This window comes from Mixophyes fleayi, chromosome 1 (assembly GCF_038048845.1).
Source record: "Mixophyes fleayi isolate aMixFle1 chromosome 1, aMixFle1.hap1, whole genome shotgun sequence".
Taxonomy (NCBI): Eukaryota; Metazoa; Chordata; class Amphibia; order Anura; family Limnodynastidae; genus Mixophyes; species Mixophyes fleayi.
In genome coordinates, this window is record NC_134402.1 from 85,126,201 (window position 1) to 85,152,226 (window position 26,026).

At 35.3% G+C, this 26,026-nt stretch overlaps 21 non-coding genes across 21 annotated transcripts; all 21 read left to right on the top strand.

Moving 5' to 3' along the window:
* Nucleotides 1–1,814: 1,814 nt before the first annotated feature.
* TRNAC-GCA (transfer RNA cysteine (anticodon GCA)) lies at nt 1,815–1,886 on the top strand. Its single transcript has one exon. It is a non-coding gene; the product is annotated as a tRNA-Cys (tRNA).
* Nucleotides 1,887–2,704: 818 nt separating this feature from the next.
* On the top strand, nt 2,705–2,776 carry TRNAC-GCA (transfer RNA cysteine (anticodon GCA)). Its single transcript has one exon. It is a non-coding gene; the product is annotated as a tRNA-Cys (tRNA).
* A 2,493-nt stretch (nt 2,777–5,269) lies between these two features.
* Nucleotides 5,270–5,341, top strand: TRNAC-GCA (transfer RNA cysteine (anticodon GCA)). Its single transcript has one exon. It is a non-coding gene; the product is annotated as a tRNA-Cys (tRNA).
* Nucleotides 5,342–6,781: 1,440 nt separating this feature from the next.
* Nucleotides 6,782–6,853, top strand: TRNAC-GCA (transfer RNA cysteine (anticodon GCA)). Its single transcript has one exon. It is a non-coding gene; the product is annotated as a tRNA-Cys (tRNA).
* Nucleotides 6,854–7,671: 818 nt separating this feature from the next.
* On the top strand, nt 7,672–7,743 carry TRNAC-GCA (transfer RNA cysteine (anticodon GCA)). Its single transcript has one exon. It is a non-coding gene; the product is annotated as a tRNA-Cys (tRNA).
* Nucleotides 7,744–10,236: 2,493 nt separating this feature from the next.
* On the top strand, nt 10,237–10,308 carry TRNAC-GCA (transfer RNA cysteine (anticodon GCA)). The gene has a single exon. It is a non-coding gene; the product is annotated as a tRNA-Cys (tRNA).
* A 550-nt stretch (nt 10,309–10,858) lies between these two features.
* TRNAC-GCA (transfer RNA cysteine (anticodon GCA)) lies at nt 10,859–10,930 on the top strand. Its single transcript has one exon. It is a non-coding gene; the product is annotated as a tRNA-Cys (tRNA).
* Nucleotides 10,931–12,237: 1,307 nt separating this feature from the next.
* TRNAC-GCA (transfer RNA cysteine (anticodon GCA)) lies at nt 12,238–12,309 on the top strand. The gene has a single exon. It is a non-coding gene; the product is annotated as a tRNA-Cys (tRNA).
* A 550-nt stretch (nt 12,310–12,859) lies between these two features.
* Nucleotides 12,860–12,931, top strand: TRNAC-GCA (transfer RNA cysteine (anticodon GCA)). Its single transcript has one exon. It is a non-coding gene; the product is annotated as a tRNA-Cys (tRNA).
* A 550-nt stretch (nt 12,932–13,481) lies between these two features.
* Nucleotides 13,482–13,553, top strand: TRNAC-GCA (transfer RNA cysteine (anticodon GCA)). Its single transcript has one exon. It is a non-coding gene; the product is annotated as a tRNA-Cys (tRNA).
* Nucleotides 13,554–14,103: 550 nt separating this feature from the next.
* Nucleotides 14,104–14,175, top strand: TRNAC-GCA (transfer RNA cysteine (anticodon GCA)). The gene has a single exon. It is a non-coding gene; the product is annotated as a tRNA-Cys (tRNA).
* Nucleotides 14,176–14,776: 601 nt separating this feature from the next.
* On the top strand, nt 14,777–14,848 carry TRNAC-GCA (transfer RNA cysteine (anticodon GCA)). The gene has a single exon. It is a non-coding gene; the product is annotated as a tRNA-Cys (tRNA).
* A 1,247-nt stretch (nt 14,849–16,095) lies between these two features.
* Nucleotides 16,096–16,167, top strand: TRNAC-GCA (transfer RNA cysteine (anticodon GCA)). The gene has a single exon. It is a non-coding gene; the product is annotated as a tRNA-Cys (tRNA).
* Nucleotides 16,168–17,281: 1,114 nt separating this feature from the next.
* Nucleotides 17,282–17,353, top strand: TRNAC-GCA (transfer RNA cysteine (anticodon GCA)). The gene has a single exon. It is a non-coding gene; the product is annotated as a tRNA-Cys (tRNA).
* A 1,871-nt stretch (nt 17,354–19,224) lies between these two features.
* On the top strand, nt 19,225–19,296 carry TRNAC-GCA (transfer RNA cysteine (anticodon GCA)). The gene has a single exon. It is a non-coding gene; the product is annotated as a tRNA-Cys (tRNA).
* Nucleotides 19,297–20,974: 1,678 nt separating this feature from the next.
* On the top strand, nt 20,975–21,046 carry TRNAC-GCA (transfer RNA cysteine (anticodon GCA)). Its single transcript has one exon. It is a non-coding gene; the product is annotated as a tRNA-Cys (tRNA).
* A 685-nt stretch (nt 21,047–21,731) lies between these two features.
* Nucleotides 21,732–21,803, top strand: TRNAC-GCA (transfer RNA cysteine (anticodon GCA)). The gene has a single exon. It is a non-coding gene; the product is annotated as a tRNA-Cys (tRNA).
* A 1,307-nt stretch (nt 21,804–23,110) lies between these two features.
* Nucleotides 23,111–23,182, top strand: TRNAC-GCA (transfer RNA cysteine (anticodon GCA)). The gene has a single exon. It is a non-coding gene; the product is annotated as a tRNA-Cys (tRNA).
* Nucleotides 23,183–24,296: 1,114 nt separating this feature from the next.
* On the top strand, nt 24,297–24,368 carry TRNAC-GCA (transfer RNA cysteine (anticodon GCA)). The gene has a single exon. It is a non-coding gene; the product is annotated as a tRNA-Cys (tRNA).
* A 550-nt stretch (nt 24,369–24,918) lies between these two features.
* On the top strand, nt 24,919–24,990 carry TRNAC-GCA (transfer RNA cysteine (anticodon GCA)). Its single transcript has one exon. It is a non-coding gene; the product is annotated as a tRNA-Cys (tRNA).
* A 672-nt stretch (nt 24,991–25,662) lies between these two features.
* Nucleotides 25,663–25,734, top strand: TRNAC-GCA (transfer RNA cysteine (anticodon GCA)). The gene has a single exon. It is a non-coding gene; the product is annotated as a tRNA-Cys (tRNA).
* Nucleotides 25,735–26,026: the final 292 nt, after the last annotated feature.

A 26,026-nucleotide genomic window follows, 5' to 3' on the forward strand; every position in this document is an offset into this window, starting at 1 on the left:
TCTCACTCAGAAGCAAATTACTTTTAAAGGACTGGACTTGTGAGTATTTTGCTACCATAATGAAACAGAGAGGTGAAAAGTAATATTTAGGAGATGTGAATGAAGATAAGTGTGAAATCCCCTTGTAATGGTAGGTCAGTAGTAGAATACATGTAGAACATATACTGCACATGCAATTATGGTTCAATGGACAAAAGAAAATATTCCAGCTAATACAATAGAGAGATGTTAGTGTACAAACACAGCTTAATCAACCATAAGAATAAAAATGTGCACTAGTAAGTCAGCAGTAAATGCCTTCTGGGGGTATAGCTCAGTGGTAGAGCATTCGACTGCAGATCGAGAGGGCCCTGGTTGAAATCCGGGTGCCCCTTGTCTCCTCTTTTAGTTGTATAAGGATATTGAATTATGTGTTACAATTTCAGCTATATAGGCAACTCAAGGAAAAGTACAAAATACAAGTACTTATACGTTATAATGTTCATTCCTGATAGTACAGTGTCTATGGCAGGTTTAAATGCTTAATAAGTTTATTTCTTAACTTCATGCCAAGAAGTGAGATTTGCAGGTGTACTTCCAATAAGAATCATTTTGAGGCTGAATTTATATGTAAGGTACAATATCTCACTCAGAAGCAAACTACTTTTAAAGGACTGGACTTGTGAGTATTTTGCTACCATAATGAAACAGAGAGGTGAAAAGTAATATTTAGGAGATGTGAATGAAGATAAGTGTGAAATCCCCTTGTAATGGTAGGTCAGTAGTAGAATACATGTAGAACATATACTGCACATGCAATTATGGTTCAATGGACAAAAGAAAATATTCCAGCTAATACAATAGAGAGATGTTAGTGTACAAACACAGCTGATTCACCCGTAAGAATAAAAATGTGCACTAGTAAGTCAGCAGTAAATGCCTTCTGGGGGTATAGCTCAGTGGTAGATCATTCGACTGCAGATCGAGAGGTCCTTGGTTCAAATCCGGGTGCCCCCTGTCTCCCCTTTCAGTTGTATAAGGATATTCAATTATGTGTTACAATTTCAGCTATATAAGCAACTCAAGGAAAAGTACAAAATACAAGTACTTATACGTTATAATGTTCATTCCTGATAGTACAGTGTCTATGGCAGGTTTAAATGCTTAATAAGTTTATTTCTTAACTTCATGCCAAGAATTGAGATTTGCAGGTGTACTTCCAATAAGAATCATTTTGAGGCTGAATTTATATGTAAGGTACAATATCTCACTCAGAAGCAAACTACTTTTAAAGGGCTTAATAAGTTTATTTCTTAACTTAATGCCAAGAAGTGAGATTTGCAGGTGTACCTCCAATAAGAATTAGTGGCTCTTTTCATGAAGTTGTGATCAGTCGTAACATTATTCTTGGTTGTTTAATATAGTGAAATAGGAAAAGAGAAGGGAAGTTACCCATAATTATTATTGTTATTATTAACTTTTAAGTATAAATATTATAGATTTTGAGGCTGAATTTATATGTCAGGTACAATATCTCACTCAGAAGCAAATTACTTTTAAAGGACTAGACTTGTGAGTATTTTGCTACCATAATGAAACAGAGAGGTGAAAAGTAATATTTAGGAGATGTGAATGAAGATAAGTGTGAAATCCCCTTGTAATGGTAGGTCAGTAGTAGAATACATGTAGAACATATACTGCACATGCAATTATGGTTCAATGGACAAAAGAAAATATTCCAGCTAATACAATAGAGAGATGTTAGTGTACAAACACAGCTGATTCACCCGTAAGAATAAAAATGTGCACTAGTAAGTCAGCAGTAAATGCCTTCTGGGGGTATAGCTCAGTGGTAGAGCATTCGACTGCAGATCAAGAGGTCCCTGGTTCAAATCCAGGTGCCCCCTGTCTCCCCTTTTAGTTGTATAAGGATATTCAATTATGTGTTACAATTTCAGCTATATAGGCAACTGAAGGAAAAGTACAAAATACAAGTACTTATACGTTATAATGTTCATTCCTGATAGTACAGTGTCTATGGCAGGTTTAAATGCTTAATAAGTTTATTTCTTAACTTCATGCCAAGAAGTGAGATTTGCAGGTGTACTTCCAATAAGAATCATTTTGAGGCTGAATTTATATGTAAGGTACAATATCTCACTCAGAAGCAAACTACTTTTAAAGGGCTTAATAAGTTTATTTCTTAACTTCATGCCAAGAAGTGAGATTTGCAGGTGTACCTCCAATAAGAATCAGTGGCTCTTTTCATGAAGTTGTGATCAGTCGTAACATTATTCTTGGTTGTTTAATATAGTAAAATAGGAAAAGAGAAGGGAAGTTACCCATAATTATTATTGTTATTATTAACTTTTAAGTATAAATATTATAGATTTTGAGGCTGAATTTATATGTCAGGTACAATGTCTCACTCAGAAGCAAATTACTTTTAAAGGACTGGACTTGTGAGTATTTTGCTACCATAATGAAACAGAGAGGTGAAAAGTAATATTTAGGAGATGTGAATGAAGATAAGTGTGAAATCCCCTTGTAATGGTAGGTCAGTAGTAGAATATATGTAGAACATATACTGCACATGGAATTATGGTTCAATGGACAAAAGAAAATATTCCAGCTAATACAATAGAGAGATGTTAGTGTATAAACACAGCTGATTCACCCGTAAGAATAAAAATGTGTACTAGTAAGTCAACAGTAAATGCCTTCTGGGGGTATAGCTCAGTGGTAGAGCATTCGACTGCAGATCGAGAGGTCCCTGGTTCAAATCCAGGTGCCCCCTCTCTCCCCTTTTAGTTGTACAAAATACAAATACTTATACGTTGTAATGTTCATTACTGATAGTACAGTGTCTATGGCAGGTTTAAATGCTTAATAAGTTTATTTCTTAACTTCATGCCAAGAAGTGAGATTTGCAGGTGTACTTCCAATAAGAATCATTTTGAGGCTGAATTTATATGTCAGGTACAATATCTCACTCAGAAGCAAATTACTTTTAAAGGACTGGACTTGTGAGTATTTTGCTACCATAATGAAACAGAGAGGTGAAAAGTAATATTTAGGAGATGTGAATGAAGATAAGTGTGAAATCCCCATGTAATGGTAGGTCAGTAGTAGAATACATGTAGAACATAAACTGCACATGCAATTATGGTTCAATGGACAAAAGAAAATATTCCAGCTAATACAATAGAGAGATGTTAGTGTACAAACACAGCTGATTCACCCGTAAGAATAAAAATGTGCACTAGTAAGTCAGCAGTAAATGCCTTCTGGGGGTATAGCTCAGTGGTAGAGCATTCGACTGCAGATTGAGAGGTCCCTGATTCAAATCCAGGTGCCCCCTGTCTCCCCTTTTAGTTGTATAAGGATATTCAATTATGTGTTACAATTTCAGCTATATAGGCAACTCAAAGAAAAGTACAAAATACAAGTACTTATACGTTGTAATGTTCATTCCTGATAGTACAGTGTCTATGGCAGGTTTAAATGCTTAATAAGTTTATTTCTTAACTTCATGCCAAGAAGTGAGATTTGCAGGTGTACTTCCAATAAGAATCATTTTGAGGCTGAATTTTTATGTAAGGTACAATATCTCACTCAGAAGCAAATTACTTTTAAAGGACTGGACTTGTGAGTATTTTGCTACCATAATGAAACAGAGAGGTGAAAAGTAATATTTAGGAGATGTGAATGAAGATAAGTGTGAAATCCCCTTGTAATGGTAGGTCAGTAGTAGAATACATGTAGAAAAAATACTGCACATGCAATTATGGTTCAATGGACAAAAGAAAATATTCCAGCTAATACAATAGAGAGATGTTAGTGTACAAACACAGCTGATTCACCCGTAAGAATAAAAATGTGCACTAGTAAGTCAGCAGTAAATGCCTTCTGGGGGTATAGCTCAGTGGTAGAGCATTCAACTGCAGATCGAGAGGTCCCTGGTTCAAATCTGGGTGCCCACTGTCTCCCCTTTTAGTTGTATAAGGATATTCAATTATGTGTTACAATTTCAGCTATATAGGCAACTCAAGGAAAAGTACAAAATACAAGTACTTATACGTTGTAATGTTCATTCCTGATAGTACAGTGTCTATAGCAGGTTTAAATGCTTAATAAGTTTATTTCTTAACTTCATGCCAAGAAGTGAGATTTGCAGGTGTACCTCCAATAAGAATCAGTGGCTCTTTTCATGAAGTTGTGATCAGTCGTAACATTATTCTTGGTTGTTTAATATAGTAAAATAGGAAAAGAGAAGGGAAGTTACCCATAATTATTATTGTTATTATTAACTTTTAAGTATAAATATTATAGATTTTGAGGCTGAATTTATATGTCAGGTACAATGTCTCACTCAGAAGCAAATTACTTTTAAAGGACTGGACTTGTGACTATTTTGCTACCATAATGAAACAGAGAGGTGAAAAGTAATATTTAGGAGATGTGAATGAAGATAAGTGTGAAATCCCCTTGTAATGGTAGGTCAGTAGTAGAATACATGTAGAACATGTACTGCACATGCAGTTATGGTTCAATGGAAAAAAGAAAATATTCCAGCTAATACAATAGAGAGATGTTAGTGTACAAACACAGCTGATTCACCCGTAAGAATAAAAATGTGCACTAGTAAGTCAGCAGTAAATGCATTCTGGGGGTATAGCTCAGTGGTAGAGCATTTGACTGCAGATCGAGAGGTCCCTGATTCAAATCCAGGTGCCCCCTGTCTCCCCTTTTAGTTGTATAAGGATATTCAATTATGTGTTACAATTTCAGCTATATAGGCAGCTCAAAGAAAAGTACAAAATACAAGTACTTATACGTTGTAATGTTCATTCCTGATAGTACAGTGTCTATGGCAGGTTTAAATGCTTAATAAGTTTATTTCTTAACTTCATGCCAAGAAGTGAGATTTGCAGGTGTACTTCCAATAAGAATCATTTTGAGGCTGAATTTTTATGTAAGGTACAATATCTCACTCAGAAGCAAATTACTTTTAAAGGACTGGACTTGTGAGTATTTTGCTACCATAATGAAACAGAGAGGTGAAAAGTAATATTTAGGAGATGTGAATGAAGATAAGTGTGAAATCCCCTTGTAATGGTAGGTCAGTAGTAGAATACATGTAGAAAAAATACTGCACATGCAATTATGGTTCAATGGACAAAAGAAAATATTCCAGCTAATACAATAGAGATATGTTAGTGTACAAACACAGCTGATTCACCCGTAAGAATAAAAATGTGCACTAGTAAGTCAGCAGTAAATGCCTTCTGGGGGTATAGCTCAGTGGTAGAGCATTCGACTGCAGATCGAGAGGTCCCTGATTCAAATCCAGGTGCCCCCTGTCTCCCCTTTTAGTTGTATAAGGATATTCAATTATGTATTACAATTTCAGCTATATAGGCAACTCAAGGAAAAGTACAAAATACAAGTACTTATACATTGTAATGTTCATTCCTGATAGTACAGTGTCTATGGCAGGTTTAAATGCTTAATAAGTTTATTTCTTAACTTCATGCCAAGAAGTGAGATTTGCAGGTGTACTTCCAATAAGAATCATTTTGAGGCTGAATTTATATGTCAGGTACAATATCTCTCTCAGAAGCAAATTACTTTTAAAGGACTGGACTTGTGAGTATTTTGCTACCATAATGAAACAGAGAGGTGAAAAGTAATATTTAGGAGATGTGAATGAAGATAAGTGTGAAATCCCCTTGTAATGGTAGGTCAGTAGTAGAATACATGTAGAACATAAACTGCACATGCAATTATGGTTCAATGGACAAAAGAAAATATTCCAGCTAATACAATAGAGAGATGTTAGTGTACAAACACAGCTGATTCACCCGTAAGAATAAAAATGTGCACTAGTAAGTCAGCAGTAAATGCCTTCTGGGGGTATAGCTCAGTGGTAGATCATTCGACTGCAGATCGAGAGGTCCTTGGTTCAAATCCGGGTGCCCCCTGTCTCCCCTTTCAGTTGTATAAGGATATTCAATTATGTGTTACAATTTCAGCTATATAAGCAACTCAAGGAAAAGTACAAAATACAAGTACTTATACGTTATAATGTTCATTCCTGATAGTACAGTGTCTATGGCAGGTTTAAATGCTTAATAAGTTTATTTCTTAACTTCATGCCAAGAATTGAGATTTGCAGGTGTACTTCCAATAAGAATCATTTTGAGGCTGAATTTATATGTAAGGTACAATATCTCACTCAGAAGCAAACTACTTTTAAAGGGCTTAATAAGTTTATTTCTTAACTTAATGCCAAGAAGTGAGATTTGCAGGTGTACCTCCAATAAGAATTAGTGGCTCTTTTCATGAAGTTGTGATCAGTCGTAACATTATTCTTGGTTGTTTAATATAGTGAAATAGGAAAAGAGAAGGGAAGTTACCCATAATTATTATTGTTATTATTAACTTTTAAGTATAAATATTATAGATTTTGAGGCTGAATTTATATGTCAGGTACAATATCTCACTCAGAAGCAAATTACTTTTAAAGGACTAGACTTGTGAGTATTTTGCTACCATAATGAAACAGAGAGGTGAAAAGTAATATTTAGGAGATGTGAATGAAGATAAGTGTGAAATCCCCTTGTAATGGTAGGTCAGTAGTAGAATACATGTAGAACATATACTGCACATGCAATTATGGTTCAATGGACAAAAGAAAATATTCCAGCTAATACAATAGAGAGATGTTAGTGTACAAACACAGCTGATTCACCCGTAAGAATAAAAATGTGCACTAGTAAGTCAGCAGTAAATGCCTTCTGGGGGTATAGCTCAGTGGTAGAGCATTCGACTGCAGATCAAGAGGTCCCTGGTTCAAATCCAGGTGCCCCCTGTCTCCCCTTTTAGTTGTATAAGGATATTCAATTATGTGTTACAATTTCAGCTATATAGGCAACTGAAGGAAAAGTACAAAATACAAGTACTTATACGTTATAATGTTCATTCCTGATAGTACAGTGTCTATGGCAGGTTTAAATGCTTAATAAGTTTATTTCTTAACTTCATGCCAAGAAGTGAGATTTGCAGGTGTACTTCCAATAAGAATCATTTTGAGGCTGAATTTATATGTAAGGTACAATATCTCACTCAGAAGCAAACTACTTTTAAAGGGCTTAATAAGTTTATTTCTTAACTTCATGCCAAGAAGTGAGATTTGCAGGTGTACCTCCAATAAGAATCAGTGGCTCTTTTCATGAAGTTGTGATCAGTCGTAACATTATTCTTGGTTGTTTAATATAGTAAAATAGGAAAAGAGAAGGGAAGTTACCCATAATTATTATTGTTATTATTAACTTTTAAGTATAAATATTATAGATTTTGAGGCTGAATTTATATGTCAGGTACAATGTCTCACTCAGAAGCAAATTACTTTTAAAGGACTGGACTTGTGAGTATTTTGCTACCATAATGAAACAGAGAGGTGAAAAGTAATATTTAGGAGATGTGAATGAAGATAAGTGTGAAATCCCCTTGTAATGGTAGGTCAGTAGTAGAATATATGTAGAACATATACTGCACATGGAATTATGGTTCAATGGACAAAAGAAAATATTCCAGCTAATACAATAGAGAGATGTTAGTGTATAAACACAGCTGATTCACCCGTAAGAATAAAAATGTGTACTAGTAAGTCAACAGTAAATGCCTTCTGGGGGTATAGCTCAGTGGTAGAGCATTCGACTGCAGATCGAGAGGTCCCTGGTTCAAATCCAGGTGCCCCCTCTCTCCCCTTTTAGTTGTACAAAATACAAATACTTATACGTTGTAATGTTCATTACTGATAGTACAGTGTCTATGGCAGGTTTAAATGCTTAATAAGTTTATTTCTTAACTTCATGCCAAGAAGTGAGATTTGCAGGTGTACTTCCAATAAGAATCATTTTGAGGCTGAATTTATATGTCAGGTACAATATCTCACTCAGAAGCAAATTACTTTTAAAGGACTGGACTTGTGAGTATTTTGCTACCATAATGAAACAGAGAGGTGAAAAGTAATATTTAGGAGATGTGAATGAAGATAAGTGTGAAATCCCCATGTAATGGTAGGTCAGTAGTAGAATACATGTAGAACATAAACTGCACATGCAATTATGGTTCAATGGACAAAAGAAAATATTCCAGCTAATACAATAGAGAGATGTTAGTGTACAAACACAGCTGATTCACCCGTAAGAATAAAAATGTGCACTAGTAAGTCAGCAGTAAATGCCTTCTGGGGGTATAGCTCAGTGGTAGAGCATTCGACTGCAGATTGAGAGGTCCCTGATTCAAATCCAGGTGCCCCCTGTCTCCCCTTTTAGTTGTATAAGGATATTCAATTATGTGTTACAATTTCAGCTATATAGGCAACTCAAAGAAAAGTACAAAATACAAGTACTTATACGTTGTAATGTTCATTCCTGATAGTACAGTGTCTATGGCAGGTTTAAATGCTTAATAAGTTTATTTCTTAACTTCATGCCAAGAAGTGAGATTTGCAGGTGTACTTCCAATAAGAATCATTTTGAGGCTGAATTTTTATGTAAGGTACAATATCTCACTCAGAAGCAAATTACTTTTAAAGGACTGGACTTGTGAGTATTTTGCTACCATAATGAAACAGAGAGGTGAAAAGTAATATTTAGGAGATGTGAATGAAGATAAGTGTGAAATCCCCTTGTAATGGTAGGTCAGTAGTAGAATACATGTAGAAAAAATACTGCACATGCAATTATGGTTCAATGGACAAAAGAAAATATTCCAGCTAATACAATAGAGAGATGTTAGTGTACAAACACAGCTGATTCACCCGTAAGAATAAAAATGTGCACTAGTAAGTCAGCAGTAAATGCCTTCTGGGGGTATAGCTCAGTGGTAGAGCATTCAACTGCAGATCGAGAGGTCCCTGGTTCAAATCTGGGTGCCCACTGTCTCCCCTTTTAGTTGTATAAGGATATTCAATTATGTGTTACAATTTCAGCTATATAGGCAACTCAAGGAAAAGTACAAAATACAAGTACTTATACGTTGTAATGTTCATTCCTGATAGTACAGTGTCTATAGCAGGTTTAAATGCTTAATAAGTTTATTTCTTAACTTCATGCCAAGAAGTGAGATTTGCAGGTGTACCTCCAATAAGAATCAGTGGCTCTTTTCATGAAGTTGTGATCAGTCGTAACATTATTCTTGGTTGTTTAATATAGTAAAATAGGAAAAGAGAAGGGAAGTTACCCATAATTATTATTGTTATTATTAACTTTTAAGTATAAATATTATAGATTTTGAGGCTGAATTTATATGTCAGGTACAATGTCTCACTCAGAAGCAAATTACTTTTAAAGGACTGGACTTGTGACTATTTTGCTACCATAATGAAACAGAGAGGTGAAAAGTAATATTTAGGAGATGTGAATGAAGATAAGTGTGAAATCCCCTTGTAATGGTAGGTCAGTAGTAGAATACATGTAGAACATGTACTGCACATGCAGTTATGGTTCAATGGAAAAAAGAAAATATTCCAGCTAATACAATAGAGAGATGTTAGTGTACAAACACAGCTGATTCACCCGTAAGAATAAAAATGTGCACTAGTAAGTCAGCAGTAAATGCATTCTGGGGGTATAGCTCAGTGGTAGAGCATTTGACTGCAGATCGAGAGGTCCCTGATTCAAATCCAGGTGCCCCCTGTCTCCCCTTTTAGTTGTATAAGGATATTCAATTATGTGTTACAATTTCAGCTATATAGGCAGCTCAAAGAAAAGTACAAAATACAAGTACTTATACGTTGTAATGTTCATTCCTGATAGTACAGTGTCTATGGCAGGTTTAAATGCTTAATAAGTTTATTTCTTAACTTCATGCCAAGAAGTGAGATTTGCAGGTGTACTTCCAATAAGAATCATTTTGAGGCTGAATTTTTATGTAAGGTACAATATCTCACTCAGAAGCAAATTACTTTTAAAGGACTGGACTTGTGAGTATTTTGCTACCATAATGAAACAGAGAGGTGAAAAGTAATATTTAGGAGATGTGAATGAAGATAAGTGTGAAATCCCCTTGTAATGGTAGGTCAGTAGTAGAATACATGTAGAAAAAATACTGCACATGCAATTATGGTTCAATGGACAAAAGAAAATATTCCAGCTAATACAATAGAGATATGTTAGTGTACAAACACAGCTGATTCACCCGTAAGAATAAAAATGTGCACTAGTAAGTCAGCAGTAAATGCCTTCTGGGGGTATAGCTCAGTGGTAGAGCATTCGACTGCAGATCGAGAGGTCCCTGATTCAAATCCAGGTGCCCCCTGTCTCCCCTTTTAGTTGTATAAGGATATTCAATTATGTATTACAATTTCAGCTATATAGGCAACTCAAGGAAAAGTACAAAATACAAGTACTTATACATTGTAATGTTCATTCCTGATAGTACAGTGTCTATGGCAGGTTTAAATGCTTAATAAGTTTATTTCTTAACTTCATGCCAAGAAGTGAGATTTGCAGGTGTACTTCCAATAAGAATCATTTTGAGGCTGAATTTATATGTCAGGTACAATATCTCTCTCAGAAGCAAATTACTTTTAAAGGACTGGACTTGTGAGTATTTTGCTACCATAATGAAACAGAGAGGTGAAAAGTAATATTTAGGAGATGTGAATGAAGATAAGTGTGAAATCCCCTTGTAATGGTAGGTCAGTAGTAGAATACATGTAGAACATAAACTGCACATGCAATTATGGTTCAATGGACAAAAGAAAATATTCCAGCTAATACAATAGAGAGATGTTAGTGTACAAACACAGCTGATTCACCCGTAAGAATAAAAATGTGCACTAGTAAGTCAGCAGTAAATGCCTTCTGGGGGTATAGCTCAGTGGTAGAGCATTCGACTGCAGATCGAGAGGTCCCTGATTCAAATCCAGGTGCCCCCTGTCTCCCCTTTTAGTTGTATAAGGATATTCAATTATGTGTTACAATTTCAGCTATATAGGCAACTCAAAGAAAAGTACAAAATACAAGTACTTATACGTTGTAATGTTCATTCCTGATAGTACAGTGTCTATGGCAGGTTTAAATGCTTAATAAGTTTATTTCTTAACGTCATGCCAAGAAGTGAGATTTGCAGGTGTACTTCCAAAAAGAATCATTTTGAGGCTGAATTTTTATGTAAGGTACAATATCTCACTCAGAAGCAAATTACTTTTAAAGGAGTGGACTTGTGAGTATTTTGCTACCATAATGAAACAGAGAGGTGAAAAGTAATATTTAGGAGATGTGAATGAAGATAAGTGTGAAATCCCCTTGTAATGGTAGGTCAGTAGTAGAATACATGTAGAAAAAATACTGCACATGCAATTATGGTTCAATGGACAAAAGAAAATATTCCAGCTAATACAATAGAGAGATGTTAGTGTACAAACACAGCTGATTCACCCGTAAGAATAAAAATGTGCACTAGTAAGTCAGCAGTAAATGCCTTCTGGGGGTATAGCTCAGTGGTAGAGCATTCAACTGCAGATCGAGAGGTCCCTGGTTCAAATCTGGGTGCCCACTGTCTCCCCTTTTAGTTGTATAAGGATATTCAATTATGTGTTACAATTTCAGCTATATAGGCAACTCAAGGAAAAGTACAAAATACAAGTACTTATACGTTGTAATGTTCATTCCTGATAGTACAGTGTCTATAGCAGGTTTAAATGCTTAATAAGTTTATTTCTTAACTTCATGCCAAGAAGTGAGATTTGCAGGTGTACCTCCAATAAGAATCAGTGGCTCTTTTCATGAAGTTGTGATCAGTCGTAACATTATTCTTGGTTGTTTAATATAGTAAAATAGGAAAAGAGAAGGGAAGTTACCCATAATTATTATTGTTATTATTAACTTTTAAGTATAAATATTATAGATTTTGAGGCTGAATTTATATGTCAGGTACAATGTCTCACTCAGAAGCAAATTACTTTTAAAGGACTGGACTTGTGACTATTTTGCTACCATAATGAAACAGAGAGGTGAAAAGTAATATTTAGGAGATGTGAATGCAGATAAGTGTGAAATCCCCTTGTAATGGTAGGTCAGTAGTAGAATACATGTAGAACATGTACTGCACATGCAGTTATGGTTCAATGGAAAAAAGAAAATATTCCAGCTAATACAATAGAGAGATGTTAGTGTACAAACACAGCTGATTCACCCGTAAGAATAAAAATGTGCACTAGTAAGTCAGCAGTAAATGCCTTCTGGGGGTATAGCTCAGTGGTAGAGCATTCGACTGCAGATCGAGAGGTCCCTGATTCAAATCCAGGTGCCCCCTGTCTCCCCTTTTAGTTGTATAAGGATATTCAATTATGTGTTACAATTTCAGCTATATAGGCAACTCAAAGAAAAGTACAAAATACAAGTACTTATACGTTGTAATGTTCATTCCTGATAGTACAGTGTCTATGGCAGGTTTAAATGCTTAATAAGTTTATTTCTTAACTTCATGCCAAGAAGTGAGATTTGCAGGTGTACTTCCAATAAGAATCATTTTGAGGCTGAATTTTTATGTAAGGTACAATATCTCACTCAGAAGCAAATTACTTTTAAAGGACTGGACTTGTGAGTATTTTGCTACCATAATGAAACAGAGAGGTGAAAAGTAATATTTAGGAGATGTGAATGAAGATAAGTGTGAAATCCCCTTGTAATGGTAGGTCAGTAGTAGAATACATGTAGAAAAAATACTGCACATGCAATTATGGTTCAATGGACAAAAGAAAATATTCCAGCTAATACAATAGAGAGATGTTAGTGTACAAACACAGCTGATTCACCCGTAAGAATAAAAATGTGCACTAGTAAGTCAGCAGTAAATGCCTTCTGGGGGTATAGCTCAGTGGTAGAGCATTCGACTGCAGATCGAGAGGTCCCTGATTCAAATCCAGGTGCCCCCTGTCTCCACTTTTAGTTGTATAAGGATATTCAATTATGTATTACAATTTCAGCTATATAGGCAACTCAAGGAAAAGTACAAAATACAAGTACTTATACATTGTAATGTTCATTCCTGATAGTACAGTGTCTATGGCAGGTTTAAATGCTTAATAAGTTTATTTCTTAACTTCATGCCAAGAAGTGAGATTTGCAGGTGTACTTCCAATAAGAATCATTTTGAGGCTGAATTTATATGTCAGGTACAATATCTCTCTCAGAAGCAAATTACTTTTAAAGGACTGGACTTGTGAGTATTTTGCTACCATAATGAAACAGAGAGGTGAAAAGTAATATTTAGGAGATGTGAATGAAGATAAGTGTGAAATCCCCTTGTAATGGTAGGTCAGTAGTAGAATACATGTAGAACATAAACTGCACATGCAATTATGGTTCAATGGACAAAAGAAAATATTCCAGCTAATACAATAGAGAGATGTTAGTGTACAAACACAGCTTATTCACCCGTAAGAATAAAAATGTGCACTAGTAAGTCAGCAGTAAATGCCTTCTGGGGGTATAGCTCAGTGGTAGAGCATTCGACTGCAGATCGAGAGGTCCCTGATTCAAATCCAGGTGCCCCCTGTCTCCCCTTTTAGTTGTATAAGGATATTCAATTATGTGTTACAATTTCAGCTATATAGGCAACTCAAAGAAAAGTACAAAATACAAGTACTTATACGTTGTAATGTTCATTCCTGATAGTACAGTGTCTATGGCAGGTTTAAATGCTTAATAAGTTTATTTCTTAACGTCATGCCAAGAAGTGAGATTTGCAGGTGTACTTCCAAAAAGAATCATTTTGAGGCTGAATTTTTATGTAAGGTACAATATCTCACTCAGAAGCAAATTACTTTTAAAGGACTGGACTTGTGAGTATTTTGCTACCATAATGAAACAGAGAGGTGAAAAGTAATATTTAGGAGATGTGAATGAAGATAAGTGTGAAATCCCCTTGTAATGGTAGGTCAGTAGTAGAATACATGTAGAAAAAATACTGCACATGCAATTATGGTTCAATGGACAAAAGAAAATATTCCAGCTAATACAATAGAGAGATGTTAGTGTACAAACACAGCTGATTCACCCGTAAGAAAAAAAATGTGCACTAGTAAGTCAGCAGTAAATGCCTTCTGGGGGTATAGCTCAGTGGTAGAGCATTCGACTGCAGATCGAGAGGTCCCTGGTTCAAATCCGGGTGCCCCCTGTCTCCCCTTTTAGTTGTAATGTTCATTCCTGATAGTACAGTGTCTATGGCAGGTTTAAATGCTTAATAAGTTTATTTCTTAACTTCATGCCAAGAAGTGAGATTTGCAGGTGTACCTCCAATAAGAATCAGTGGCTCTTTTCATGAAGTTGTGATCAGTCGTAACATTATTCTTGGTTGTTTAATATAGTAAAATAGGAAAAGAGAATGGAAGTTACCCATATTTATTATTGTTATTATTAACTTTTAAGTATAAATATTATAGATTTTGAGGCTGAATTTACATGTCAGGTACAATGTCTCACTCAGAAGCAAATTACTTTTAAAGGACTGGACTGGTGAGTATTTTGCTACCATAATGAAACAGAGAGGTGAAAAGTAATATTTAGGAGATGTGAATGTAGATAAGTGTGAAATCCCCTTGTAATGGTAGGTCAGTAGTAGAATACATGTAGAACATAAACTGCACATGCAATTATGGTTCAATGGACAAAAGAAAATATTCCAGCTAATACAATAGAGAGATGTTAGTGTACAAACACAGCTGATTCACCCGTAAGAATAAAAATGTGCACTAGTAAGTCAGCAGTAAATGCCTTCTGGGGGTATAGCTCAGTGGTAGAGCATTCGACTGCAGATCGAGAGGTCCCTGATTCAAATCCAGGTGCCCCCTGTCTCCCCTTTTAGTTGTACAAAATAGAAATACTTATACGTTGTAATGTTCATTCCTGATAGTACAGTGTCTATGGCAGGTTTAAATGCTTAATAAGTTTATTTCTTAACGTCATGCCAAGAAGTGAGATTTGCAGGTGTACTTCCAAAAAGAATCATTTTGAGGCTGAATTTTTATGTAAGGTACAATATCTCACTCAGAAGCAAATTACTTTTAAAGGACTGGACTTGTGAGTATTTTGCTACCATAATGAAACAGAGAGGTGAAAAGTAATATTTAGGAGATGTGAATGAAGATAAGTGTGAAATCCCCTTGTAATGGTAGGTCAGTAGTAGAATACATGTAGAACATATACTGCACATGCAATTATGGTTCAATGGACAAAATAAAATATTCCAGCTAATACAATAGAGATGTTAGTGTACAAACACAGCTGATTCACCTGTAATAATAAAAATGTGCACTAGTAAGTCAGCAGTAAATGCCTTCTGGGGGTATAGCTCAGTGGTAGAGCATTCAACTGCAGATCGAGAGGTCCCTGATTCAAATCCAGGTGCCCCCTGTCTCCCCTTTTAGTTGTATAAGGATATTCAATTATGTGTTACAATTTCAGCTATATAGGCAACTCAAAGAAAAGTACAAAATACAAATACTTATACGTTGTAATGTTCATTCCTGATAGTACAGTGTCTATGGCAGGTTTAAATGCTTAATAAGTTTATTTCTTAACTTCATGCCAAGAAGTGAGATTTGCAGGTGTACCTCCAATAAGAATCAGTGGCTCTTTTCATGAAGTTGTGATCAGTCGTAACATTATTCTTGGTTGTTTAATATAGTAAAATAGGAAAAGAGAGGGGAAGTTACCCATAATTATTATTGTTATTATTAACTTTTAAGTATAAATATTATAGATTTTGAGGCTGAATTTATATGTCAGGTACAATGTCTCACTCAGAAGCAAATTACTTTTAAAGGACTGGACTTGTGAGTATTTTGCTACCATAATGAAACAGAGAGGTGAAAAGTAATATTTAGGAGATGTGAATGAAGATAAGTGTGAAATCCCCTTGTAATGGTAGGTCAGTAGTAGAATACATGTAGAACATGTACTGCACATGCAGTTATGGTTCAATGGACAAAAGAAAATATTCCAGTTAATACAATAGAGAGATGTTAGTGTACAAACACAGCTGATTCACCCGTAAGAATAAAAATGTGTACTAGTAAGTCAACAGAAAATGCCTTCTGGGGGTATAGCTCAGTGGTAGAGCGTTCGACTGCAGATCGAGAGGTCCCTGGTTCAAATCCGGGTGCCCCCTCTCTCCCCTTTTAGTTGTACAAAATACAAATACTTATACGTTGTAATATTCATTCCTGATAGTACAGTGTCTATGGCAGGTTTAAATGCTTAATAAGTTTATTTCTTAACTTCATGCCAAGAAGTGAGATTTGCAGGTGTACTTCCAATAAGAATCATTTTGAGGCTGAATTTATATGTCAGGTACAATATCTCACTCAGAAGCAAATTACTTTTAAAGGACTGGACTTGTGAGTATTTTGCTACCATTATGAAACAGAGAGGTAAAAAGTAATATTTAGGAGATGTGAATGAAGATAAGTGTGAAATCCCCTTGTAATGGTAGGTCAGTAGTAGAATACATGTAGAACATATACTGCACATGCAATTATGGTTCAATGGACAAAAGAAAATATTCCAGCTAATACAATAGAGAGATGTTAGTGTACAAACAGAGCTGATTCACCCGTAAGAATAAAAATGTGCACTAGTAAGTCAGCAGTAAATGCCTTCTGGAGGTATAGCTCAGTGTTAGAGCATTCGACTGCAGATCGAGAGGTTCCTGATTCAAATCCAGGTGCCCCCTGTCTCCCCTTTTAGTTGTATAAGGATATTCAATTATGTGTTACAATTTCAGCTATATAGGAAACTCAAAGAAAAGTACAAAATACAAGTGCTTATACGTTGTAATGTTCATTACTGATAGTACAGTGTCTATGGCAGGTTTAAATGCTTAATAAGTTTATTTCTTAACTTCATGCCAAGAAGTGAGATTTGCAGGTGTACTTCCAATAAGAATCATTTTGAGGCTGAATTTTTATGTAAGGTACAATATCTCACTCAGAAGCAAATTACTTTTAAAGGACTGGACTTGTGAGTATTTTGCTACCATAATGAAACAGAGAGGTGAAAAGTAATATTTAGGAGATGTGAATGAAGATAAGTGTGAAATCCCCTTGTAATGGTAGGTCAGTAGTAGAATACATGTAGAACATATACTGCACATGCAATTATGGTTCAATGGACAAAATAAAATATTCCAGCTAATACAATAGAGAGATGTTAGTGTACAAACACAGCTGATTCACCTGTAATAATAAAAATGTGCACTAGTAAGTCAGCAGTAAATGCCTTCTGGGGGTATAGCTCAGTGGTAGAGCATTCGACTGCAGATCGAGAGGTCCCTGATTCAAATCCAGGTGCCCCCTGTCTCCCCTTTTAGTTGTATAAGGATATTCAATTATGTATTACAATTTCAGCTATATAGGCAACTCAAGGAAAAGTACAAAATACAAGTGCTTATACGTTGTAATGTTCATTACTGATAGTACAGTGTCTATGGCAGGTTTAAATGCTTAATAAGTTTATTTCTTAACTTCATGCCAAGAAGTGAGATTTGCAGGTGTACTTCCAATAAGAATCATTTTGAGGCTGAATTTTTATGTAAGGTACAATATCTCACTCAGAAGCAAATTACTTTTAAAGGACTGGACTTGTGAGTATTTTGCTACCATAATGAAACAGAGAGGTGAAAAGTAATATTTAGGAGATGTGAATGAAGATAAGTGTGAAATCCCCTTGTAATGGTAGGTCAGTAGTAGAATACATGTAGAAAAAATACTGCACATGCAATTATGGTTCAATGGACAAAATAAAATATTCCAGCTAATACAATAGAGAGATGTTAGTGTACAAACACAGCTGATTCACCTGTAATAATAAAAATGTGCACTAGTAAGTCAGCAGTAAATGCCTTCTGGGGGTATAGCTCAGTGGTAGAGCATTCAACTGCAGATCGAGAGGTCCCTGATTCAAATCCAGGTGCCCCCTGTCTCCCCTTTTAGTTGTACAAAATAGGAATACTTATACGTTGTAATGTTCATTCCTGATAGTACAGTGTCTATGGCAGGTTTAAATGCTTAATAAGTTTATTTCTTAACTTCATGCCAAGAAGTGAGATTTGCAGGTGTACTTCCAATAAGAATCATTTTGAGGCTGAATTTTTATGTAAGGTACAATATCTCACTCAGAAGCAAATTACTTTTAAAGGACTGGACTTGTGAGTATTTTGCTACCATAATGAAACAGAGAGGTGAAAAGTAATATTTAGGAGATGTGAATGAAGATAAGTGTGAAATCCCCTTGTAATGGTAGGTCAGTAGTAGAATACATGTAGAACATATGCTGCACATGCAATTATGGTTCAATGGACAAAATAAAATATTCCAGCTAATACAATAGAGAGATGTTAGTGTACAAACACAGCTGATTCACCTGTAATAATAAAAATGTGCACTAGTAAGTCAGCAGTAAATGCCTTCTGGGGGTATAGCTCAGTGGTAGAGCATTCGACTGCAGATCGAGAGGTCCGTGATTCAAATCCAGGTGCCCCCTGTCTCCCCTTTTAGTTGTATAAGGATATTCAATTATGTGTTACAATTTCAGCTATATAGGCAACTCAAGGAAAAGTACAAAATACAAGTACTTATACGTTGTAATGTTCATTCCTGATAGTACAGTGTCTATGGCAGGTTTAAATGCTTAAAAAGTTTATTTCTTAACTTCATGCCAAGAATTGAGATTTGCAGGTGTACCTCCAATAAGAATCAGTGGCTCTTTTCATGAAGTTGTGATCAGTCGTAACATTATTCTTGGTTGTTTAATATAGTAAAATAGGAAAAGAGAATGGAAGTTACCCATAATTATTATTGTTATTATTAACTTTTAAGTATAAATATTATAGATTTTGAGGCTGAATTTATATGTCAGGTACAATGTCTCACTCAGAAGCAAATTACTTTTAAAGGACTGGACTTGTGAGTATTTTGCTACCATAATGAAACAGAGAGGTGAAAAGTAATATTTAGGAGATGTGAATGTAGATAAGTGTGAAATCCCCTTGTAATGGTAGGTCAGTAGTAGAATACATGTAGAACATATACTGCACATGGAATTATGGTTCAATGGACAAAAGAAAATATTCCAGCTAATACAATAGAGAGATGTTAGTGTATAAACACAGCTGATTCACCCGTAAGAATAAAAATGTGTACTAGTAAGTCAACAGAAAATGCCTTCTGGGGGTATAGCTCAGTGGTAGAGCATTCGACTGCAGATCAAGTGGTCCCTGGTTCAAATCCGGGTGCCCCCTCTCTCCCCTTTTAGTTGTACAAAATACAAATACTTATACGTTGTAATATTCATTCCTGATAGTACAGTGTCTATGGCAGGTTTAAATGCTTAATAAGTTTATTTCTTAACTTCATGCCAAGAAGTGAGATTTGCAGGTGTACTTCCAATAAGAATCATTTTGAGGCTGAATTTATATGTCAGGTACAATATCTCACTCAGAAGCAAATTACTTTTAAAGGACTGGACTTGTGAGTATTTTGCTACCATAATGAAACAGAGAGGTGAAAAGTAATATTTAGGAGATGTGAATGAAGATAAGTGTGAAATCCCCTTGTAATGGTAGGTCAGTAGTAGAATACATGTAGAACATATACTGCACATGCAATTATGGTTCAATGGACAAAAGAAAATATTCCAGCTAATACAATAGAGAGATGTTAGTGTACAAACACAGCTGATTCACCCGTAAGAATAAAAATGTGCACTAGTAAGTCAGCAGTAAATGCCTTCTGGGGGTATAGCTCAGTGGTAGAGCATTCGACTGCAGATCGAGAGGTACCTGATTCAAATCCAGGTGCCCCCTGTCTCCCCTTTTAGTTGTATAAGGATATTCAATTATGTGTTACAATTTCAGCTATATAGGAAACTCAAAGAAAAGTACAAAATACAAGTGCTTATACGTTGTAATGTTCATTACTGATAGTACAGTGTCTATGGCAGGTTTAAATGCTTAATAAGTTTATTTCTTAACTTCATGCCAAGAAGTGAGATTTGCAGGTGTACTTCCAATAAGAATCATTTTGAGGCTGAATTTTTATGTAAGGTACAATATCTCACTCAGAAGCAAATTACTTTTAAAGGACTGGACTTGTGAGTATTTTGCTACCATAATGAAACAGAGAGGTGAAAAGTAATATTTAGGAGATGTGAATGAAGATAAGTGTGAAATCCCCTTGTAATGGTAGGTCAGTAGTAGAATACATGTAGAAAAAATACTGCACATGCAATTATGGTTCAATGGACAAAATAAAATATTCCAGCTAATACAATAGAGAGATGTTAGTGTACAAACACAGCTGATTCACCTGTAATAATAAAAATGTGCACTAGTAAGTCAGCAGTAAATGCCTTCTGGGGGTATACCTCAGTGGTAGAGCATTAAACTGCAGATCGAGAGGTCCCTGATTCAAATCCAGGTGCCCCCTGTCTCCCCTTTTAGTTGTACAAAATAGGAATACTTATACGTTGTAATGTTCATTCCTGATAGTACAGTGTCTATGGCAGGTTTAAATGCTTAATAAGTTTATTTCTTAACTTCATGCCAAGAAGTGAGATTTGCAGGTGTACTTCCAATAAGAATCATTTTGAGGCTGAATTTTTATGTAAGGTACAATATCTCACTCAGAAGCAAATTACTTTTAAAGGACTGGACTTGTGAGTATTTTGCTACCATAATGAAACAGAGAGGTGAAAAGTAATATTTAGGAGATGTGAATGAAGATAAGTGTGAAATCCCCTTGTAATGGTAGGTCAGTAGTAGAATACATGTAGAACATATACTGCACATGCAATTATGGTTCAATGGACAAAATAAAATATTCCAGCTAATACAATAGAGAGATGTTAGTGTACAAACACAGCTGATTCACCTGTAATAATAAAAATGTGCACTAGTAAGTCAGCAGTAAATGCCTTCTGGGGGTATAGCTCAGTGGTAGAGCATTCGACTGCAGATCGAGAGGTCCCTGATTCAAATCCAGGTGCCCCCTGTCTCCCCTTTTAGTTGTATAAGGATATTCAATTATGTGTTACAATTTCAGCTATATAGGCAACTCAAAGAAAAGTACAAAATACAAATACTTATACGTTGTAATGTTCATTCCTGATCGTACAGTGTCTATGTCAGGTTTAAATGCTTAATAAGTTTATTTCTTAACTTCATGCAAAGAAGTGAGATTTACAGGTGTACCTCCAATAAGAATCAGTGGCTCTTTGCATGAAGTTGTGATCAGTCGTAACATTATTCTTGGTTGTTTAATATAGTAAAATAGGAAAAGAGAGGGGAAGTTACCCATAATTATTATTGTTATTATTAACTTTTAAGTATAAATATTATAGATTTTGAGGCTGAATTTATATGTCAGGTACAATGTCTCACTCAGAAGCAAATTACATTTAAAGGACTGGACTTGTGAGTATTTTGCTACCATAATGAAACAGAGAGGTGAAAAGTAATATTTAGGAGATGTGAATGAAGATAAGTGTGAAATCCCCTTGTAATGGTAGGTCAGTAGTAGAATACATGTAGAACATGTACTGCACATGCAGTTATGGTTCAATGGACAAAAGAAAATATTCCAGTTAATACAATAGAGAGATGTTAGTGTACAAACACAGCTGATTCACCCGTAAGAATAAAAATGTGCACTAGTAAGTCAGCAGTAAATGCCTTCTGGGGGTATAGCTCAGTGGTAGAGCATTCGACTGCAGATCGAGAGGTCCCTGATTCAAATCCAGGTGCCCCCTGTCTCCCCTTTTAGTTGTATAAGGATATTCAATTATGTGTTACAATTTCAGCTATATAGGAAACTCAAAGAAAAGTACAAAATACAAGTGCTTATACGTTGTAATGTTCATTCCTGATAGTACAGTGTCTATGGCAGGTTTAAATGCTTAATAAGTTTATTTCTTAACTTCATGCCAAGAAGTGAGATTTGCAGGTGTACTTCCAATAAGAATCATTTTGAGGCTGAATTTTTATGTAAGGTACAATATCTCACTCAGAAGCAAATTACTTTTAAAGGACTGGACTTGTGAGTATTTTGCTGCCATAATGAAACAGAGAGGTGAAAAGTAATATTTAGGAGATGTGAATGAAGATAAGTGTGAAATCCCCTTGTAATGGTAGGTCAGTAGTAGAATACATGTAGAACATATACTGCACATGCAATTATGGTTCAATGGACAAAAGAAAATATTCCAGCTAATACAATAGAGAGATGTTAGTGTACAAACACAGCTGATTCACCTGTAATAATAAAAATGTGCACTAGTAAGTCAGCAGTAAATGCCTTCTGGGGGTATAGCTCAGTGGTAGAGCATTCGACTGCAGATCAAGAGGTCCCTGATTCAAATCCAGGTGCCCCCTGTCTCCTCTTTTAGTTGTATAAGGATATTCAATTATGTATTACAATTTCAGCTATATAGGCAACTCAAGGAAAAGTACAAAATACAAGTACTTATACGTTGTAATGTTCATTCCTGATAGTACAGTGTCTTTGGCAGGTTTAAATGCTTAATAAGTTTATTTCTTAACTTCATGCCAAGAATTGAGATTTGCAGGTGTACCTCCAATAAGAATCAGTGGCTCTTTTCATGAAGTTGTGATCAGTCGTAACATTATTCTTGGTTGTTTAATATAGTAAAATAGGAAAAGAGAATGGAAGTTACCCATATTTATTATTGTTATTATTAACTTTTAAGTATAAATATTATAGATTTTGAGGCTGAATTTACATGTCAGGTACAATGTCTGACTCAGAAGCAAATTACTTTTAAAGGACTGGACTGGTGAGTATTTTGCTACCATAATGAAACAGAGAGGTGAAAAGTAATATTTAGGAGATGTGAATGTAGATAAGTGTGAAATCCCCTTGTAATGGTAGGTCAGTAGTAGAATACATGTAGAACATATACTGCACATGCAATTATGGTTCAATGGACAAAATAAAATATTCCAGCTAATACAACAGAGAGATGTTAGTGTATAAACACAGCTGATTCACCCGTAAGAATAAAAATGTGTACTAGTAAGTCAACAGTAAATGCCTTCTGGGGGTATAGCTCAGTGGTAGAGCATTCGACTGCAGATCAAGAGGTCCCTGGTTCAAATCCAGGTGCCCCCTCTCTCCCCTTTTAGTTGTACAAAATACAAATACTTATACGTTGTAATGTTCATTCCTGATAGTACAGTGTCTATGGCAGGTTTAAATGCTTAATAAGTTTATTTCTTAACTTCATGCCAAGAAGTGAGATTTGCAGGTGTACTTCCAATAAGAATCATTTTGAGGCTGAATTTATATGTCAGGTACAATATCTCACTCAGAAGCAAATTACTTTTAAAGGACTGGACTTGTGAGTATTTTGCTACCATAATGAAACAGAGAGGTGAAAAGTAATATTTAGGAGATGTGAATGAAGATAAGTGTGAAATCCCCTTGTAATGGTAGGTCAGTAGTAGAATACATGTAGAACATAAACTGCACATGCAATTATGGTTCAATGGACAAAAGAAAATATTCCAGCTAATACAATAGAGAGATGTTAGTGTACAAACACAGCTGATTCACCCGTAAGAATAAAAATGTGCACTAGTAAGTCAGCAGTAAATGCCTTCTGGGGGTATAGCTCAGTGGTAGAGCATTCGACTGCAGATCGAGAGTTCCCTGATTCAAATCCAGGTGCCCCCTGTCTCCCCTTTTAGTTGTATAAGGATATTCAATTATGTGTTACAATTTCAGCTATATAGGCAACTCAAAGAAAAGTACAAAATACAAGTACTTATACGTTGTAATGTTCATTCCTGATAGTACAGTGTCTATGGCAGGTTTAAATGCTTAATAAGTTTATTTCTTAACTTCATGCCAAGAAGTGAGATTTGCAGGTGTACTTCCAATAAGAATCATTTTGAGGCTGAATTTTTATGTAAGGTACAATATCTCACTCAGAAGCAAATTACTTTTAAAGGACTGGACTTGTGAGTATTTTGCTACCATAATGAAACAGAGAGGTGAAAAGTAATATTTAGGAGATGTGAATGAAGATAAGTGTGAAATCCCCTTGTAATGGTAGGTCAGTAGTAGAATACATGTAGAAAAAATACTGCACATGCAATTATGGTTCAATGGACAAAAGAAAATATTCCAGCTAATACAATAGAGAGATGTTAGTGTACAAACACAGCTGATTCACCCATAAGAATAAAAATGTGCACTAGTAAGTCAGCAGTAAATGCCTTCTGGGGGTATAGCTCAGTGGTAGAGCATTCGACTGCAGATCGAGAGGTCCCTGATTCAAATCCAGGTGCCCCCTGTCTCCCCTTTTAGTTGTATAAGGATATTCAATTATGTGTTACAATTTCAGCTATATAGGCAACTCAAAGAAAAGTACAAAATACAAGTAATTATACGTTGTAATGTTCATTCCTGATAGTACAGTGTCTATGGCAGGTTTAAATGCTTAATAAGTTTATTTCTTAACTTCATGCCAAGAAGTGAGATTTGCAGGTGTACTTCCAATAAGAATCATTTTGAGGCTGAATTTATATGTCAGGTACAATATCTCTCTCAGAAGCAAATTACTTTTAAAGGACTGGACTTGTGAGTATTTTGCTACCATAATGAAACAGAGAGGTGAAAAGTAATATTTAGGAGATGTGAATGAAGATAAGTGTGAAATCCCCTTGTAATGGTAGGTCAGTAGTAGAATACATGTAGAACATAAACTGCACATGCAATTATGGTTCAATGGACAAAAGAAAATATTCCAGCTAATACAATAGAGAGATGTTAGTGTAGAAACACAGCTGATTCACCCGTAAGAATAAAAATGTGCACTAGTAAGTCAGCAGTAAATGCCTTCTGGGGGTATAGCTCAGTGGTAGAGCATTCGACTGCAGATCGAGAGGTCCCTGGTTCAAATCCGGGTGCCCCCTGTCTCCCCTTTTAGTTGTATAAGGATATTCAATTATGTGTTACAATTTCAGCTATATAGGCAACTCAAGGAAAAGTACTTATACGTTGTAATGTTCATTCCTGATAATACAGTGTCTATGGCAGGTTTAAATGCTTAATAAGTTTATTTCTTAACTTCATGCCAAGAAGTGAGATTTGCAGGTGTACCTCCAATAAGAATCAGTGGCTCTTTTCATGAAGTTGTGATCAGTCGTAACATTATTCTTGGTTGTTTAATATAGTAAAATAGGAAAAGAGAAGGGAAGTTACCCATAATTATTATTGTTATTATTAACTTTTAAGTATAAATATTATAGATTTTGAGGCTGAATTTATATGTCAGGTACAATGTCTCACTCAGAAGCAAATTACTTTTAAAAGACTGGACTTGTGAGTATTTTGCTACCATAATGAAACAGAGAGGTGAAAAGTAATATTTAGGAGATGTGAATGAAGATAAGTGTGAAATCCCCTTGTAATGGTAGGTCAGTAGTAGAATACATGTAGAACATATACTGCACATGGAATTATGGTTCAATGGACAAAATAAAATATTCCAGCTAATACAATAGAGAGATGTTAGTGTATAAACACAGCTGATTCACCCGTAAGAATAAAAATGTGTACTAGTAAGACAACAGTAAATGCCTTCTGGGGGTATAGCTCAGTGGTAGAGCATTCGACTGCAGATCGTGAGGTCCCTGGTTCAAATCCAGGTGCCCCCTCTCTCCCCTTTAAGTTGTACAAAATACAAATACTTATACGTTGTAATGTTCATTCCTGATAGTACAGTGTCTATGGCAGGTTTAAATGCTTAATAAGTTTATTTCTTAACTTCATGCCAAGAAGTGAGATTTGCAGGTGTACTTCCAATAAGAATCTTTTTGAGGCTGAATTTATATGTCAGATACAATATCTCACTCAGAAGCAAATTACTTTTAAAGGACTGGACTTGTGAGTATTTTGCTACCATAATGAAACAGAGAGGTGAAAAGTAATATTTAGGAGATGTGAATG